We start from the raw sequence: 18,657 nt of genomic DNA, 5'->3' as shown, positions 1-18,657 counted from the left end.
CTGAATAATAGTTTTTCCATGGAAAACTCTAATCAGCCAGGCTGAATTATAGTTTTCTAATAGCTTTCCTCTGGAAAGCTATATTCAGCCAGATGAATTATATTTTTCACAATGAAAACTCTATTGTCGAAATTCAAAATTTAATAAAATTATATTTTTCAGTCATTTTTCCAAACACACTGCCTCAATGACAAAAACACTATCCTGCCAGCATCTCACAGTTCGATTTATCCCTATCGCTACCAAAGACTATCCTTAGTGATACCAGAACAATCGTCAACTGTGATGGCAAATATACCAACAAATTTTGCCATCACTATTGTTAGGAGCAGCGTTGCCACAATGAATTTTTATTTTGAACCAACATTTTTTCACAATTGGACAAAAATTCCTACCAGCGGACCATTTTTCCAAATTAAATTAATTAATTGTTAAAATTTTTCCAAAATTTTATATCGATAGAAAATTTTGTCAAATTTTTATTTCTATACAAAATTTTTATTTCTATAGAAAATTTTGTCAAAATTTTATTTCTGTAGAACATTTTTACAAAATTTTATTTTTATAGAAAATTTTGTCAAAATTTCATTTCTATAGAAAATTTTGTCAAAATTTCATTTCTATAGAAAATTTTGTCAAAATTTTATTTCTATAGAAAATTTTGTCAAAATTTTATTTCTATAGAAAATTTTGTCAAAATTTTATTTCTATAGAAAATTTTGTCAAAATTTTACTTCTATAGAAAAGTTTGTCAACATTTTATTTCTATAGAAAATTTTGTCAAAATTTTATTTCTATAGAAAATTTTGTCAAAATTTTATTTCTATAGAAAATTTTGTCAAAATTTTATTTCTATAGAAAATTTTGTCAAAATTTTACTTCTATAGAAAATTTTGTCAACATTTTATTTCTATAGAAAATTTTGTCAAAATTTTATTTTGATAAAATATTTTGTAAACATTTTATTTCTATAGAAAATTTTGTCAAAATTTTATTTCTATAGAAAATTTTTTACAAAATTTTATTTCTATAGAAAATTTTTTACAAAATTTTGTTTCTATAGAAAAGTTTTTAAAACTTTTATTTCTACAAAATTTTTTCATAATTTTATTTTTATAGAATATTTTGTAAACATTTTATTTTTATAGAAAATTTTTTCAGAATTCTCTTTCTATAAAAATGTCGTCAAAATTTTATTTCCATAGAAAATTTTGTCAAAATTTTATATCTATAGAACATTTTCCCAACATTTTTATAGAAAATTTTGTCAAAATTCTATTTTTATAGAAAAATTTGTCAAAATTATATTTTTATAGAAAAATTTGTCAAAATTCTATTTCTATAGAAAATGTTGTTAAAATTTTACTTCTATAGAAAATTTTGTGAACATTTTATTTCTATAGAAAATTTTGTCAAAATTTTATTCCTATAGAAAATTTTTACAAAATTTTGTTTCTATAGAAAATTTTTGCAAAATTTTATTTCTATAGAAAATTTTTTGAAAATTTTATTTCTATAGAAAAGTTTTTAATTTTTTTTTTTCTACAAAATTTTGTCATAATTTTATTCTTATAGAATATTTTGTAAACATTTTATTTTTATAGAAAATTTTGCCAGAATTCTCTTTCTATAAAAATTTTGTCATAATTTTATTCTTATAGAATATTTTGTCAAAATTTTATTTCTATCGTAAATTTTGTCAAAATTTTATTTCTATAGAACATTTTCCCAACATTTTTATAGAAAATTTTGTCAAAATTCTATTTTTATAGAAAAAATTGTCAAAATTCTATTTCTATAGAAAATTAACAACATTATAGAATATTTTATAAACATTTTATTTCTATAGAAAATTTTGTCAGAATTCTCTTTCTATAGAAATGTCGTCAAAATTTTATTTCTATAGAAAATTTTAAAAAAATTATAGATTTGACGAAAATGGACAAAAATCAACGAAATTCCATTTGGTTCGACCATTGGACAAAATTTAAAAATTAATAATTTTTTGTACCAATTTTGGTCCGATCGGACCAAAATGGCAACCCTGTTTAGGAGAGCCATTTTGATATTTTATAAAAATACCTAGAGCATAGCCCAACCAATACCCCATAATCACCCCGTATGATTATGAGGTGTTGGAAACAAATTGGACTCTAACAGCAATAATAAAAATAAACTCTTTAAAAGTATATTATAAAATAATAGTTATAAAAATTTTAAATTTAAACAAAAATTAATTGATTTGCATCGTTTTGTCAACAACAAAAAATTTTTTTTGCAAGTTAACGAAACATGTTCCTAATTGAATCATAACATCTCATTAACACTTAAGCACAATAAATTCTAATTTGCTCATTAAGCATTTAAATGTCTTCATTTGTGCATGTAAAACGCATCGATTAACTTTTGTTAGGTTTTTTGTTAAGCAGCTAAATTTTGTTTGTTATGCATCGGATGATTAGAATATGAGCAACTGTTTTATAATGCATAATTAAGGTTAATTGAAAGAAAATAAAAATTAGCAGTTCGATTTATTAATGTCCGAAAAATAAATATAGCGAGTCCTAGAGACAGTATTGAAGCCCAGGGCAGAGAAACATTTCGGCCGCAGACCATGGATATTCCAACAGGACTCAGCACCACCACCAGTGTTGCCAGTATTTTTCTGGCTCTTGTCCCCAAATTATGATGTTTTCGTCCCCAAAAATCCCCAATTTAAATTGAAAATTCTCACAAAAATCCCCAATACATTTTGACAAGATTTTTACAAAAAAAAATATATTAAGCAAAAGACTATGCTCTAGAAAATCAGTAATAAATTAACAAATAAAATTTTATCAAATCCAGCAAGCTGCAATAAGATTTTCGAACCACAACACCAAGAGACTGGTGATCGTCTTCCAAATACTGCAGATATGAAAATGGGAGTTCGGTCACCTTGTATTTATGAACGAAAATTTACTTCTAAATATTCATGTAGTAAAATTGGGAGGTAGACACGTTGCCAAAAATAGTAGAATTCTACCAGAAATGGTAGATTTTTTATTGTTTGGTACACCCAGAGAAGGAATATGCACCCAGAGAAGGAATATGATCACCTCAAACATGTTTTAAGAGCAAAATGTTATTTTTGGGTGGTGACCATGTAACATGGTTTTCGCAACCATGTTATTTTCTCGGAAATCATGTATCTGATTTCGGCAAGCAGGTTATATGTGACGAGAAAATAACATTTTAGTGACAAACATGTTACATGGTCACCATACAAAAATAACATTTTGCTCTTGAAACATGTTTGAGGTGATCATATTCCTTCTCTGCGTGTGATCACCTCAAACAAGTTTCAAGAGCACCATGTTACTTTTTGTGAAAATGTCATATCTATAAAAATTTTTGCCAAATTTTATTTATGTTAAAAATTTTGTCAACTTTTATTTCTATAAAAAATTTTGTCAAAATTATATTTTAATATTTATTTCCAATATTTCGGTTAGTGCCACTAACCATCTTCTGGGATTTTGTATGTGAGTTCGTGTGATGCTTTTCGTTCTGCAAGTCACCGTACACTGTACGGAAATAAATATTAAAACAAATCAATAATCGATTGTTTCTATGACCTCAAGCTTAACAAAATTAATAATCAGAATAAACATAAAATAGGTCAACAACACTCAAAAATATTTTAAAAAATTATATTTCTATAGAAAATTTTATTTCTATACAAAAATTTTGTCAAAATTTTGATTTATATAGAAAATTTTGCCAAAATTTTATTTATATAGAAATTTTTGCCAAAATTTTATTTATATAGAACATTTTGCCAACATTTTATTTATATAGAACATTTTGCCAAAATTTTATTTATATAGAAAATTTTGCCAACATTTTATTTATTTTATTTCTATAGAAAATGTTGTCAAAATTTTATTTCTTTAAAGAATTTTGCCAAAATTTTATTTCTATGGAAATTTTGCCAAAATTTTATTTATATAGAAAATTTTGCCAAAAATTTTATTTATATAGAAGGTTAGGTTAGGTTAGGTTAAGTGGCAGCCCGATGTATCAGGCTCACTTAGACTATTCAGTCCATTGTGATACCACAGTGGTGAACTTCTATCTTATCACTGAGTGCTGCCCGATTCCATGTTAAGCTCAATGACAAGGGACCTCCTTTTTATAGCCGAGTCCGAGCGGCGTTCCACATTGCAGTGAAACCACTTAGAGAAGCTTTGAAACCCTCAGAAATGTCACCAGCATTACTGATGTGGGATAATCCACCGCAGAAAAACTTTTTGGTGTTCGGTCGTAGCAGGAATCGAACCCACGACCTTATGTATTCAAGGCGGGCATGCTAACCATTGCACCACGGCGGCTCCCATTTATATAGAAAATTTTGCCAACATTTTATTTATATAGAACATTTTGCCAAAATTTTATTTCTATGGAAATTTTTACCAATTTTTTTTCTATGGAAATTTTGCTAAAATTTTATTATACCCTGCGCCACACTGTGGAACAGTTAGTGCATATGTTTGTAACACCCAGAAGGAGACGAGAGTCGTTGGCAATAATGCTCAGGGTGGGTCCCTGAGTCGATATAACCATGTCCGTCTGTCCGTCCGTCTGTCTGTGAACACATTTTTGTGATCAAAGTCTAGGTCGCAATTTAAGTCCAATCGCCTTCAAATTTGGCACATGTTACTAATTTGGGTCAGAATAGAACCCTATTGATTTTGGAAGAAATCGGTTCAGATTTAGATATAGCTCCCATCTATATCTTTCGCCCGATATGCACTAATATGGACCTAGCAGCCAGAGTTTTATACCGATTTGCTTGAAATTTTGTACAAACATAACACTTAGTCGTATAGTCAAGTGTGCAAAATTTGGTTGAAATCGATTCAGATTTAGATATAGCTCCCATATATATCTTTCGCCCGATATGGACTAATATGGTCCTAGAAGTCAGAGTTTTGGCCCAATTTGTTTGAAATTTTGCACTAGGTGTACAATTAGTAGTGCAGTTAAGTGTGCAAAATTTGATAGAAATCGGGTCAGATTTAGATATAGCTCCCATATATATCTTTCGCCCGATATGGACTAATATGGTTCTAATAGCCAGAGTTTTGGCCCAATTTGGTTGAAATTTCGCACAGGAAGTAGATTTAGCATTGTAGCTATGTGTGCCAAATTTGATTGAAATCGGTTCAGATTTATATATAGCTCACATATATAGCTTTCGCCCGATTTACACTTATATGACCACAGAGGCCAATTTTTTACTCCGATTTAGTTGAAATTTTGCACAGGGAATAGAATTAGCAATGTAGCTATGCGTTCGCAATTTGGTTGAAATCGGTTCAGATTTAGATATAGCTCCCATATATATGTTTTTCTGATTTCGACAAAAATGGTCAAAATACCAACATTTTTCTTGTAAAATCGCCACTGCTTAGTCGAGAAGTTGTAAAAATGACTCTAATTTTCCTAAACTTCTAATACATATATATCGAGCGATAAATCATAAAAAAACTTTTGCGAAGTTTCCTTAAAATTGCTTCAGATTTAAATGTTTTTTTACTAACATTGTGTTCCACCCTAGTGCATTATCCGAATTAAATTTTGAGTCTATAGATTTTGTAGAAGTCTATCAAATTCTGTCCAGATCGAGTGATATTTAAATGTAAGTATTTGGGACAAACCTTTATATATAGCACCCAACACATTTGACGGATGTGATATCGAAAATTTAGATCTACAAAATGGTGCAGGGTATAATATAGTCGGCCCCGCCCGACTTTAGACTTTCCTTACTTGTTTTTATAGAAAATTTTGTCAAAATTTTATTTCTTTAAAGAATTTTGCCAAAATTGTATTTCTATGGAAATTTTGCCAAAAGTTTATTTCTATAGAAAATTTTGCCAAAATTTTATTTCTATAGAAAATTTTGTCAAAATTTTATTTATATGGGAAATGTTGAAAAAATTTTATTCTGTAGAATATTTTGCCAAAATTTTATTTCTATAGAGAATTTTGCCAACATTTTATTTATATAGAACATTTTGCCAAAATTTTATTTCTATGGAAATGTTTACCAAATTTTTTTTCTATGGAAATTTTGCTAAAATTTTATTTCTATAGAAAATTTTGTCAAAATTTTATTTCTATGGAAATTTTGCAAAATTTTATTTCTATGGAAATTTTGCCAAAATTTTCTATAGAAATAAAATTTTGATAAAATTTTTTATATAGAAATTAAATTTTCTATAGAGAAATAAAATTTTGACAAAATCTTCTTTAGAAATAAAATTTTGGCAAAATTCTTTTAAGAAATAAAATTTTGACAAAATTTTCTATAGAAATAAAATTTTAGCAAAATTTCCATAAAAAAAAAAATTGGTAAAAAATTCCATAGAAATAAAATTTTGGCAAAATTTTTAATATAAATAAAATGTTGGCAAAATTTTCTATATAAATAAAATTTTGGCAAAATTTTCTATTGAAATAAAATCTTGACAAAATTTTCTATATAAATAAAATTTTGCAAATTTTTCTATAGAAATAAACTTTTGGCAAAATTTCCATAGAAATAAAATTTTGGCAAAATTCTTTACAGAAATAAAATCTTCTTTTTATTTCTAAAGAAGATTTTGTCAAAATTTTATTTCTCTATAGAAAATTTAATTTCTAATTTTGACAAAATTTTCTATAGAAATAAAATTTTGATAAAATTTTTTATATAGAAATTAAATTTTCTACAGAGAAATAAAATTTTGACAAAATCTTCTTTAGAAATAAAATTGTGGCAAAATATTCTACAGAAATAAAATTTTTTCAACATTTCCTATATAAATAAAATTTTGACAAAATTTTCTATAGAAATAAAATTTTGGCAAATTTTTCTATAGAAATAAACTTTTGGCAAAATTTCCATAGAAATAAAATTTTGGCAAAATTCTTTACAGAAATAAAATTTTAGTAAAATTTCCATAGAAAAAAAAATTGGTAAAAATTTCCAAAGAAATAAAATTTTGACAAAATGTCCATAGAATAAAATGTTGGCAAAATTTTTTATAGAAATAAAATGTTGGCAAAATATTCTGCAGAATAAAATTTTTTCAACATTTCCTATATAAATAAAATTTTGACAAAATTTTCTATAGAAATAAAATTTTGGCAAATTTTTCTATAGAAATAAACTTTTGGCAAAATTTTCATAGAAATAAAGTTTTGGCAAAATTCTTTACAGAAATAAAATTTTGACAAAATTTTCTATAGAAATAAAATTTTTGCAAAATTTCCATAGAAAAAAAAATTGGTCAAAATTTCCATAGAAATAAAATTTTGGCAAAATGTTTTATATAAATAAAATTTTGGCAAAATGTTCTATATAAATAAAATTTTGGCAAAATTTTCTATATAAATAAAATTTTGGCAAAATTTTCTATATAAATAAAATTTTGGCAAAATTTTCTATATAAATAAAATTTTGGCAAAATTTTTGTATAGAAATAAAATTTTGGCAAAATTTTCTATCGAAATAAAATGTTGGCAAAATAGAATAAAATAGTGGCTGCCCGTTATTTCAGGCTAACTTAGACTGTTCAGTCCATTGTGATACCACAGTTGTGAACTTCTCTCTTATCACTGAGTGCTCAAGACAGCACTTCGCTGGAAATGGGTCAAAATACCGCAGAGCCTCTTTTGTGCAGCGTGTTATGGCTTTGTCTGCCATTTGAAGGCCATAATTCGTGTCAGAGGTAGACAATTAGAAAAAAAACTAAACTGATTCAAAAATTTGATGTAATTTCCGGGATTATGAAAATGAGCTCCGAAACCACAATGTCAATCAATGGGCCCCAAAACTAATATGAGGTTACAAAAAAAATTTAAAAAGTGTTTTTGTAGTTTTCCATATACATTTTTGGGGCCCTACTTCATTTAAGTTTTGAGGTTCAGTTTCATGGGGCGCTATTGAACAATTAACAAAAAATAAAAAAAATTTAGCACTTTTTTATGGCATTACATATCAGCTGTCCTATTGGTTTCTGGGCTCATATTCACTATGAAACATCGTCCCGTATGTGGAGCCCTATTTCATTTACGTTTTGGATCTCATTTTCATGGTAGCCGTAACAGCTATCCTGTAGATAAATCGAACATTTTCACTTCCTTCTTGCAATTGTCGAAAAATATCTCATACTTAGGTGTTATTTAATCAGACATCCGATTCAATGTCCCCTTTGACAATAATACGTTCATTATCAATCTTACACGGACGCGTACCTGGGCCATGAAAAACGCCATCATAACATCGAAAGTAGATTGAAAAAATCATGAGTCCCAATTACTCTGCATCATCACAAACTGATTTCATATTATTGAAATGTAATAATAGGTCGCAAAATCCATAATCTGTTTACAATAATGGGGCATTGGATCTAAAAATACACTCAGAGATAATAATGAACATGCCACCTTTTTTAACAGATTAACTGACCAAGAAACTGAGCGATTAATCGCTTCATGAAAAGCAAAAATTTACATTTGTAATGAATTCATAAAATTATTATCCTAAGGAATGTTAATACACTCATAGAAAAATGTGTTGTTTTTGTCTTTGGCTTGTCAATTTTCTAATAAATATAATGGATTTTTTTTTGTCAATCAAAATCACTTACACAGACTATCTGTCAAAAAATTGCGATAGGGTACTGTCATGTTCAAATTAACATTCGGTTCAGCTTGAATACAAGTATTAAACCTCATAGCTATGGCATAGCAACCAGGACTGCGGAATCGGACTAAATTTTTTATCAACATCGACACCGACTCTGTAAAATCATAAGGTGACTGGTATGTGCACACAAAAAAATTTTTTTTGATTCAATCACGAAATTAATTGATCCAATTAATTTTTTAATTGAAATGTCTTCAATCACAGAAATGATAGTATCAATTAAAAAATTAATTGACAGTCAATTAAAAAATTAATTGATCCAATTAAATATTTAATTGATACTATTAATTTGTGTGATTGATTTTTATTTCAATTAAAAAATTTGTTGACTCAATTAAATTTTTAATTGAAAATTTTTTAAAACTCAATTAAAATTTTAATTGGAAAATTTTTCGTGAAATTTTTTTCTGTGTAATACCTTTTGATTACCTTTTGGCACGATTCTTCAAACGGCCCACAAAGCTATTACACGCTACAAAAAAGTGGCTCTGTGGTACTTTGGCCAATTCCCGTTGAAGCGCCGTCTAGAGATGATCAACACTTTAGTATTTTTTAGTGTCAACCTTATTTTATATCTATAGAAAATTTTGTCAAAATTTTATTTTGGTAGAAAATGTTGTCAAAATTTTATTTCTATAGAAAATATTGTCACAATTTTATTACTGTAGACAATTTTGACACAATTTTATTACTACAGAAAATTTTGTCAAAATCTTTTCTCTATAGAAAATTTTGTGAAAATCTTATATCTATAGAAAAGTTTGCCAAATTTTATTTATGTTAAAAATTTTGTCAACTTTTATTTCTATAAAAAATTTTGTCAAAATTATATTTCTATAGAAAATTTTGTCAAAATCTTATTTCTATAGAAAAGTTTGTTAAAGTTTTATTTCTATAAAAAACTTTGTCAAAATTTTATTTCTATAGAAAATTTTGTCAAAATTTTATTTCTTTAGAAAATTTTATTAAAATTTTCTATCTATAAAAAATTTTGTCAAAATTTTATTTCTATAGAAAATGTTTTCAGAATTTTATTTCTATAGAAAATGTTGTCAAAATTTTATATCTATAGAAAATTTCGTCAAAATTTTATTTCGGTAGAATATTTTGTCAAAAGTTTATTTGTATGCAAAATTTTGTCAAAATTTTATTTCAATATAAAATGTTGTCAAAATTACATTTCTGTAGAGAATTTTGTCAAAATTATATTTCTATAGAACATTTTGTTATAGAGAATTTTGTCACAATTTTATTTCTATAGAAAATTTTATCAAAATATTATTTACATAGAAAATGTTGTCAAATTTTATATCTGTTGAAAATTTTGTTAAAATTTTATTTCTATAGAATATGTTGTCAAAATTATATTTATATCTATAGAAAATTTTGTCAAAATTTTATTTTATCAAAAAATGTTGTCAAAAATTTATTTTTATTTATCTACAGAAAATTTATGATGTGCCATGAATGAATTCTACTAATCTACCAAACAGTAGAATTCTACCAACTGTGGCAACCGTGATTATAATACTGTAAGCAGATATAAAACTAAAAAATATTTAAAATTGAGGAGTTGACAAAAAAATGTCATTTCCTTTAAAATTGATTCTAGCTCTTGACAATAAGCGCTCAAAAAATACCTTTTTGTACTATCTTAAAATTTGTATTTTCCATCCCTGGTTTGGGGTGATGATATTCCTTCTCTGAGTTTGAAAACTGTGAAAAGAAAACACAAGAGAGCATAATCGTGCTCTTGTTGTCTTATGTAATAAGCATACAATAAAACAATTATAATGTGATATGAGCTGTCAACTAGGTAGCATTTCATGTCAGCTACCCTGCATTGATAAATAATTTCACTTATCATATCATCATTTCTATTAACACAATTTCATTTATCAGCTGATGTGTTACTTGTCTTCTGACATATTCGAGAAAACCAAATAGAAGAGTGAGAATAATAAAATTCACAACAAGAGCAAGAGAGCCAGCCACCACTCACCAATACGAGAGAGGACATTGAACTCATTTTAAAGAGATGGATGAAAAAAAAACGAACTAAACCTATATGAAGTTTCTAGTGCATTTGATGATTAAAAATAACACAATCCATAATTATTGATAACAATCTGCGGTGGTTCTTGTTGCCAATCGAACAAATGAAGTTCAACGAGTTTTTTATGCAAATACAACAACAGGGTATAACACAGCATTATGGCTCTGCAGTTATTATCAACGACCATAATGATATGATTTCGTTATCCAAACAGATAAAAACCCAACAAGAAGGAAAACAATTTGTCCAAGATAAAGATTTTTTGCCAATTTGTCACAGAACAGGGGCCTGAATTTCTTAAAAGAAAATTGGAATTCGAACCACGGGAATATCTCATATAAAAAACGCGTTAAAGATAGTTTTACCAACCAAAAAATCGTATTTTCCAAATTTTATTTCTACAGAAAATTTTGTAAAAATTTTATTTCTATAGGAACTTTTATCAAAATTTTATTACTATGGAAAATTTTGTCTACATTTTATTTCTAAAGAAAATTTTGTCAATTTTTCTTTTCTATAGGGAATTTTGTTAAAATGTTATTTCTATAGAAAATTTTGTCTAAATTTTATTTCTATAGCGAATTTTGTTAAAATTTTATTTTTATAGAAAATTTAGTCAAAAATTTACTTATATAGAAAAATTTGTCAAAATTGTATTTCTATAGAAAATTTGGTCAAAATTTTATTTCTATAGAAATTTTGTCAAAATTTTATTTCTATAAAAAATTTTGTCAAAATTTTATTTCTATAAAAAATTTTGTCAAAATTTTTATTTCTATAAAAAATTTTGTAAAAATTTTTATTTCTATAAAAAATTTTGTCAAAATTTTTATTTCTATAAAAAATTTTGTCAAAATTTTATTTCTATACAAAATTTTGTCAAAAATTTATTTCTATAGATAATTTTGTCAAAATTTTTACTTCTATAGAAAATTTGGTCAAAATTTTGTTTCTATAGAAATTTTGTCAAAATTTTATTTCTATGGAAAATTTTGTCAAAATTTTATTTCTATACAAAATTTTGTCAAAAATTTATTTCTATAGATAATTTTGTCAAAACTTTATTTATATATAGAAAATTTTGTCAAAATTGTATTTCTATTGAAAATTTAGTCAAAACTTTATTTATATATATATAGAAAAATTTGTCAAAATTTTTATTTCTATAAAAAATTTTGTCAAAAATTTATTTCTATAGATAATTTGGCAAAATTTTATTTCTATAGAAAATTTTGCCAAAAATTTATTTCATTCATTACCCGAATTTATTCTGATAATTGGTTGATAGTTTTGCTGCAAGTAGAGGATGCTGATGAGGAATGTGGTAATTCCGAAACAGCTGTACATCCAACCATCTTGCAGTCTATAGGGCTTTGCCCAAATAAATTTGACAAGCATACTTTTCCTCTGTTGGTTAAGCTACACTTGTAGTTTAGTCAATGCATGGCTTTAAGCTGAGATCAAAAAACAAAAAAACAAAAATTTATTTCTATAGAAAATTTTGTCAAAAATTTATTTCTATAGAAAATTTTGTCAAAATTTTATTTCCATAGAAAATTTTGCCAAAATTTTATTTCTATAGCGAATTTTGTCAAAATTTTATTTTTATAGAAAATTTAGCCAAAACTTTATTTCAATAGAAAATTTAGTCAAAATTTTATTTCCATAGAAAATATTGCCAAAATTTTATTTCTATAGCGAATTTTGTCAAAATTTTATATCAATAGAAAATTTAGTCAAAATTTTATTTCCAAAGAAATTTTAGTCAAAATTTTATTTCCATAGAAAATTTTGTCAAAATTTTGTTTCTATGGAAAACTTTATTTCTATAGAAAATTTTGTCAAAATTTTATTTCAATAGAAAATTTTGTCAAAATTTTACTTTTATAGAAAATTTAGCCAAAACTTTATTTATATAGAAAATTTTGTCAAAATTGTATTTCTATAGAAAATTTTGTGAAAATTTTTATTTCTATAAAAAAGTTGTCAAAATTTTATTTCTATACAAAATTTTGTCAAAATTTTATTTCCATAGAAAATTTTGCCAAAATTTTATTTCTATAGCGAATTTTGTCAAAATATTATTTTTATAGAAAATTTAGCCAAAACTTTATTTCAGTAGAAAATTTAGTCAAACTTTTATTTCCATAGAAAATATTGCCAAAATTTTATTTCTATAGCGAATTTTGTCAAAATTTTATTTCAATAGAAAATTTAGTCAAAATTTTATTTCCAAAGAAATTTTAGTCAAAATTTTATTTCCATAGAAAATTTTGTCAAAATTTTATTTCTATGGAAAACTTTATTTCTATAGAAAATTTTGTCAAAATGTTATTTCAATAGAAAATTTTGTCAAAATTTTACTTTTATAGAAAATTTAGCCAAAACTTTATTTATATAGAAAATTTTGTCAAAATTGTATTTCTATAGAAAATTTTGTCAAAATTTTTATTTCTATAAAAAATTTTGTCAAAATTTTATTTCTATACAAAATTTTGTCAAAAATTTATTTCTATAGATAATTTTGTCAAAATTGTATTTCTATAGAAAATTTGGTCAAAATTTTATTTCTATAGAAATTTTGTCAAAATTTTATTTCTATGGAAAACTTTATTTCTATAGAAAATTTTGTCAAAATCTTATTTCAATAGAAAATTTTGTCAAAATGTTTATTTCTATAGAAAATTTTATCAAAGTTTTTATTTCTATAGAAAATTTTGTCAACATTTTATTTCAATAGAAAATTTAGTTAAAATTTGATTTCCATAGAAAATATTGCCAAAATTTTATTTCAATGGCGAATTTTGTCAAAATTTTATTTCAATAGAAAATTTTGTCAAAATTTTATTTCCATAGAAAATTTTGCCAAAATTTTATTTCTATAGCGAATTTTGTGAACATTTTATTTTTATAGAAAATTTAGTCAAAACTTTATTTAAATGGAAAATTTAGTCAAAATTGTATTTATATAGAAAATTTGGTCAAAATTTTATTTCTATAGAAATTTTGTCAAAATTTTATTTCTATAGAAATTTTGTCAAAATTTTTTTATTGAAATAGAATTTTGTCTTAATTTTATTTCAATAGAAAATTTTGTCTAAATTTTATTTCTATAGAAAATTTTGTCTAAATTTTTATTTCTATAAAAATTTTTGTCTAAATTTTATTTCTATAGAAAATTTTGTCAAGATTTTATTTCTATAGAAAATTTTGTCTAAATTTTATTTCTATAGAAAATTTTATCAAAATTTTATTTATATATAAAATTTTTATATCTATGGAAAATTTTATTTCTATAGCGAATCGCTATGGTTATGTTTATACACTAAAGATAACTGAGTTTAGTCAACGACATCATATCCCACAGCATTCTTCAGTGTTATATAAAATGCCAATCCCTTTATACACTGTGATAATCTCACTGTACATTTCCAATTCATTGTCTTCCAGAATTTGCAAGTTTAGATTGTCTAGTAATCAGTGTCGATGATGATGAGGTTCTCGTTTAATGTTGGCGACTTTGTGCGAAGACAAGAGAAGAATTAGTGGCGAAGAAGATGACAGACGGAGGATTCGATTATTTGTTTATTTATTTTTTTATAATACGGAACATGGAGGTTGTATGCGGCCGTGTGTGTTCTGTTTTTTTTTTTATACCCACCACCATAGGATGGGGGGTATATTAACTTTGTCATTCCGTTTGTAACACATCGAAATATTGCTCTAAGACCCCATAAAGTATATATATTCTGGGTCGTGGTGAAATTCTGAGTCGATCTGAGCATGTCCGTCCGTCCGTCCGTCCGTCCGTCCGTCCGTCTGTTGAAATCACGCTAACTTCCGAACGAAACAAGCTATCGACTTGAAACTTGGCACAAGTAGTTGTTATTGATGTAGGTCGGATGGTATTGCAAATGGGCCATATCGGTCCACTTTTACGTATAGCCCCCATATAAACGGACCCCAAAATTTGGCTTGCGAGGCCTCTAAGAGAAGCAAATTTCATCCGATCCGGCTGAAATTTGGTACATGGTGTTAGTATATGGTCTCTAACAACCATGCAAAAATTGGTCCACATCGGTCCATAATTATATATAGCCCCCATATAAACCGATCCCCCGATTTAGCTTACGAGGCCCCTAAGAGAAGCAAATTTCATCCGATCCGGCTGAAATTTGGTACATGGTGTTAGTATATGGTCTCTAACAACCATGCAAAAATTGGCCCACATCGGTCCATAATTATATATAGCCCCCATATAAACCGATCCCCCGATTTGGCTTGCGAGGCCCCTAAGAGAAGCAAATTTCATCCGATCCGGCTGAAATTTGGTACATTGTGTCAGTATATGGTCTCTAACAACCATGCAAAAATTGGTCCACATCGGTCCATAATTATATATAGCCCCCATATAAACCGATCCCCCGATTTGGCTTGCGAGGCCCCTAAGAGAAGCAAATTTCATCCGATCCGGCTGAAATTTGGTACATGGTGTCAGTATATGGTCTCTAACAACCATGCAAAAATTGGTCCACATCGGTCCATAATTATATATAGCCCCCATATAAACCGATCCCCCGATTTGGCTTGCGAGGCCTCTAAGAGAAGCAAATTTCATCCGATCCGGCTGAAATTTGGTACATGGTGTTAGTATATGGTCTCGAACAACCATGCAAAAATTGGTCCACATCGGTCCATAATTATATATAGCCCCCATATAAATCGATCTCCCGATTTGGCTTGCGAGGCCTCTAAGAGAAGCAAATTTCATCCGATATGGCTGAAATTTGGTACGTGATGTTAGTATATGGTCTCTAACAACCATGCAAAAATTGGTCCACATCGGCTCATAATTATATATATAGCCCCCATATAAACCGATCACCAGATTTGACCTCCGGAACCTCTTGGAAGACCAAAATTCATCTGATTCAGTTGAAATTTGGTACGTGGTGTTAATATATGGCCTCAAATTCCCATGCAAAAATTGGTCGATATCGATCCATAATTATATATAGGCCCCATATAAACCGATCCCCAGATTTGACCTCCAGAGCCCCTTGGAAGAGCAAAATACTTCCCATTCGGTTGAAATTTGGTACGTGATGTTAGTATATGGTATCCAATAACCATGCAGGAATAAGAAGTTTTAAGATACCACAACCCAAGTAATTCGATTGTGGATGACAGTCTTTCGTAGAAGTTTCTACACAATCCATGGTGGTGGGTACATAAGATTCGGCCTGGCCGAACTTGCGGCCGTATATACTTGTTTTTTTTTGTAATTTGTTTACTTATTGTTAATAATAGCAAAGTGAATGGAAAATTTTTCGAAATAAAACTATGACATTTCATATTTAATTAACGCACATGTTATTTCATATAACGCATATTTCTTTATATAACGCATATTTTCCGTAACTGACACATCTTTGCAACAGTAACTCCATTCCAATTAGTCATTAAATCAAATCAAAACAAAATAATCCTTAAAAAATTGAATTTGTATATTACAAGAACTATATAGAACCAGTAAGGAAAGTCTAAAGTCGGGCGGGGCCGACTATATTATACCCTGCACCACTTTGTAGATCTAAATTTTCGATACCATATCACATCCGTCAAATGTGTTGGGGCTATATATAAAGGTTTGTCCCAAATACATACATTTAAATATCACTCGATCTGAACAGAATTTGATAGACTTCTACAAAATCTATAGACTCAAAATTTAAGTCGGCTAATGCACTAGGGTGGAACACAATGTTAGTAAAAAACCAGTAAGGAAAGTCTAAAGTCGGGCGGGGCCGACTATATTATACCCTGCACCACTTTGTAGATCTAAATTTTCGATACCATATCACATCCGTCAAATGTGTTGGGGCTATATATAAAGGTTTGTCCCAAATACATACATTTAAATATCACTCGATCTGGACAGAATTTGATAGACTTCTACAAAATCTATAGACTCAAAATTTAAGTCGGCTAATGCACTAGGGTGGAACACAATGTTAGTAAAAAAATATGGGAAACATTTAAATCTGGAGCAGTTTTAAGAAAACTTCGCAAAAGTTTATTTATGATTTTTCGCTCGATATATATGCATTAGAAGTTTAGGAAAATTAGAGTCATTTTTACAACTTTTCGACTAAGCAGTGGCGATTTTACAAGGAAAATGTTGTTATTTTGACCATTTTTGTCGAAATCAGAAAAATATATATATGGGAGCTATATCTAAATCTAAACCGATTTCAACCAAATTTGGCACGCATAGCTACAATGCTAATTCTACTCCCTGTGCAAAATTTCAACTAAATCGGAGCAAAAAATTGGCCTCTGTGGTCATATGAGTGTAAATCGGGCGAAAGCTATATATGGGAGCTATATCTAAATCTGAACCGATTTCAACCAAATTTAGCACGCATAGCTACAATGCTAATTCTACTCCCTGTGCAAAATTTCAACTAAATCGGAGTTAAAAATTGGCCTCTACGGTCATATGAGTGTAAATCGGGCGAAAGCTATATATGGGAGATATATCTAAATCTGAACCGATTTCAACCAAATTCGGCACGCATAGCTACAATGCTAATTCTACTCCATGTGCAAAATTTCAACTAAATCGGAGCAAAATATTGGCCTCTGTGGTCATACGAGTGTAAATCGGGCGAAAGCTATATATGGGAGCTATATCTAAATCTGAACCGATTTCAACCAAATTTGACACGCATAGCTACAATTCTAATTCTACTCCCTGTGCAAAATTTCAACTGAATCGGAGCAAAAAATTGGCCTCTGTGGGCAAATGAGTGTAAATCGGGCGAAAGCTATATATGGGAGCTATATCTAAATCTGAACCGATTTGGCTGATATTTTGCAAGTTTTTCGAGACTCATAAAATATTCGGATGTACGGAATTTGAAGAAGATCGGTTGATATACACGCCAATTATGACCAGATCGGTGAAAAATATATATGTCAGCTATATCTAAATCTGAACCGATTTTTTCCAAAATCAATAGGGATCGTCTTTGAGCCGAAACAGGACCCTATACCAAATTTTAGGAAAATCGGACTAAAACTGCGAGCTGTACTTTGCACACAAAAATACATCAACAGACAGACAGACAGACGGACAGACAGACAGACAGACAGACAGACAGACAGACAGACAGACAGACGGACATCGCTAAATCGACTCAGAATTTAATTCTAAGACGATCGGTATACTAAACGATGGGTCTCAGACTTTTCCTTCTTGGCGTTACATACAAATGCACAAACTTATTATACCCTGTACCACAGTAGTGGTGAAGGGTATAAATATGGGAAACATTTAAATCTGGAGCAATTTTAAGAAAACTTCGCAAAAGTTTATTTATGATTTATCGCTCGATATATATGCATTAGAAGTTAAGGAAAAATAGAGTAATTTTTACAACTTTTCGACTAAACAGTGGCGATTTTACATGGAAAATTTTGGTATTTTGACCATTTTTGTCGAAATCAGAAAAACATATATATGGGAGCTATATCTAAATCTGAACCGATTTCAACCAAATTTGGCACGCATAGCAACAATGCTAATTCAACCCCTTGTGCAAAATTTCAACTAAATCGGAGTTAAAAATTGGCCTCTATGGTCATATGAGTGTAAATCGGGCGAAAGCTATATATGGGAGCTATATCTAAATCTGAACCGATTTCAACCAAAATTAGCACGCATAGCTACAATGCTAATTCTACTCCCTGTGCAAAATTTCAACTAAATCGGAGCAAAAAATTGGCCTCTGTGGTCATATGAGTGTAAATCGGGCGAAAGCTATATATGGGAGCTATATCTAAATCTGAACCGATT

This window comes from Haematobia irritans, chromosome 4, assembly GCF_050003625.1.
Source record: "Haematobia irritans isolate KBUSLIRL chromosome 4, ASM5000362v1, whole genome shotgun sequence".
Taxonomy (NCBI): domain Eukaryota; kingdom Metazoa; phylum Arthropoda; class Insecta; order Diptera; family Muscidae; genus Haematobia; species Haematobia irritans.
The sequence above is the reverse complement of the archived record's forward strand: the minus strand, read 5'-3'. Positions refer to the sequence as shown.